The following is a 2,500-nucleotide window of genomic DNA, read 5'->3' on the forward strand; positions in this document are numbered from 1 at the left end:
GCCCAGCTTTCCCCGACCCGTTGGGACAAGGTTTGGCCAACTCGGACGGTTGTTTCTCGATTGGTTGGCGTGCAGACTACAGAAGGGGCTGCACGTCTTGGGTGACCTTCTGGACCCGAAAGGTGAGACTTGTCTCCCTGAGCGCTACTGAAGCAGCAGTTGTGTCTCGGATTCTGCAGTAGGATGACTACCTATGGATAGGAGGAAGGGCGATACCGAACACTACGAGAATCCTGGGGCCGTCGTCTGAACCCGGCGACGGTACTCATGTAGCTCCCTCTCCCCGGTTGCCCGTCTGATCCCGGCGGGCTCCGAGTACCCTTTTCCTAACTGACCGACTGGCAATCATGACCTGCCTTGGTAGGGCCCCCATCGGCCTCGGCTTGCTGACACTGGTGGACGGTTCCTACCCACTGCGGGTCGCCCTCTAGCACCTTGCAGGCTGGCTTGTGCGCTCGCTCGGCGCCCTGCTGGTACGCCTGGTGTGACTGAATGGTGGCGAGACTGAGACGAACCGAGACGGTGCTGATGCCGTTACACATAGTGATAATAAACAAAGGCTGGATGTGGCGCCTTCTGTCGAATGTAATTTCTCAAATCCTAGCGGAAACGCAAATACTGTGAAGCCTGGGCAGCCGTGATGAGTGCTGGTCGCTGGATGGCTTTACGGGGAGCGAGCTCGGCATCTCTGATGGGGGCCTCTCCCAAGTGGGTCAGACTGTGGACTTGGCTTTGGTTGGGGGGCAGGCCTTACTGGGTCGTGCCGGCTGCTGCCCGGGTTTGATTCTTAGTAAAGTCTTAAAGGGAACGGTGACTGAGCTCTGGCTGAGCCGAGCTGCCCAGGATTGCGGACCTGGGTTATCAAGAACCGCGGAGGCACGGCTTAATGGGGGGTCGTGACTGCTCGAGCGACCTCATCTTCACGTGCTTGAGGTTGGGTGCGTGTATGGCGTGTGATCAACCGCCTCGGAGGCCATGGGGACCAACTTTCGGGGTTTGGCTGAGGGTCCTCGAACGGCTGTAGTCATGTCTACAGACCATGTTGCGAAAACTCCTTTGGTTCGGAAGTCCGTGTCGCAGCTGCACAGAGTCGGAGTCACAGTCAGTCTGGCCGGTGGAGCGGGTGGACCCAGGCTGGCGAAGCTCCTGACAACTCCTCAGTGGCACTGGTGGCCGCCGTCGGTCTGGTTATGAGAGTATGGGCGACGGATGCTATGATGGTGCCACAGCTTGTTTCTGGGAGGGCATTTTGACAGAGATGCCTGTGGTATGTTGTGCGGGTGTGAGTCGCCGGCATATCACTGACGAGTGGGGTTGTCCGACGCGTGTCGGGTGACGAAACGAGTGAGGTGGATATGGAGGTCCCTGTGTGGCGGCACGGCAGGCAGTTTGTAGGGTGAGTGAGACACCTTGCGGCTGTTGCGCTGGTCAAGGAAGCAGGTCAGAGCCTGTACTGACCGAGTCTCCTGCTTCATTCAACTTGGCCGGTTTTGAACGCTATGCTCGTGGTCGAGTCCGGGCAGGACTGGGGGTCTGGCCCCTCAGGCTGGGCTTCGGCCGGGAAGCAACTGATGAGGCTGTCTGCCACGTGAAGGGTGCGTGGAGTCGATCCCAGGGTTCTCAAAGGGACGGGGCTTGATAGCCGGGTCTGCTGGGAGGCTTGCCGGAGGGTGGGCTGAACAGTAGCTGGCGGTCGCTTACTGGCCGTGCGAGGGCTTTCGACTCGGTTTCCCATGGTCATGGCCTGTGTGTAGTGGGAAGTTAGGCGTACTGGACGCGTGAGGGTGATTCGTCGCCCGTGTGGGCTGCTCATCGGGGTGGGCTGCGGTGGCACCGACACCGAGCTCGCAGTCGCGGGATTGGATTGTGGAGAGGGACTTGTCTCTATGACCCTGCCTTTCTTGCTATGGATTCTCTCATCCATGCTTTTGAACGCTTGTGCCGCTTCTTCTGGGGCGAAGGCCGAATTCGCTGCGGCTCCTGCCATGCTGGGCTACTCCAGATGGGCTGCTTGGTGAGGGGACTTTGTCCTGCTCAGGATGGTGGTCCGCGGGACAGGCCGGTGTGGTTGGTGGTAGCCAGGAGGACGTTGGTGAAAGGGGAGGCGACAGGTGGCGCGAAGCAGTGGTTGTCCCGGCTCGTCCGCAGTCGGGGGGCCATTGCCTAGCATGCGCGCGGTGGCGCGCGGGGCCTTGGCTGTCTGTCGTGGTTCCCAATACAGGTTGGTGGGCCTGGACACCTCATTGGTCTCTGTGGATGTGGAAGATCCCTGGAGTGTGGTACGGTGCGAGGGTCTGCCCGGACGGTTTGCGGGTCACTGTGGAGATGGACCGGGGCGGTGTGTCGTTCAGCGACACTGGGGCACCGTCCCGGCTGCTGTTGCGGGTCCGTCAGTCGTCCCGGCTGGCGGCTTGCTGGTGGCTTTGCCTGGGATGCCTTGTGGGCCTGGGTGTGGGTGCGTGCGTGCTCCGTAATGATGGGATCGGGCCTGTGGACCCGC

General features: G+C 60.8%; 1 pseudogene; it reads left to right on the forward strand.

The window, feature by feature from the left end:
* LOC147037363 (28S ribosomal RNA) overlaps nucleotides 1-2,500 on the forward strand; it is a 7,933-nt pseudogene that overhangs the window by 3,233 nt on the left and 2,200 nt on the right.

This window comes from Syngnathus leptorhynchus, unplaced genomic scaffold (assembly GCF_054491065.1).
Source record: "Syngnathus leptorhynchus isolate UIUO unplaced genomic scaffold, UIUO_Slep HiC_scaffold_210, whole genome shotgun sequence".
NCBI classification, from domain to species: Eukaryota; Metazoa; Chordata; class Actinopteri; order Syngnathiformes; family Syngnathidae; genus Syngnathus; species Syngnathus leptorhynchus.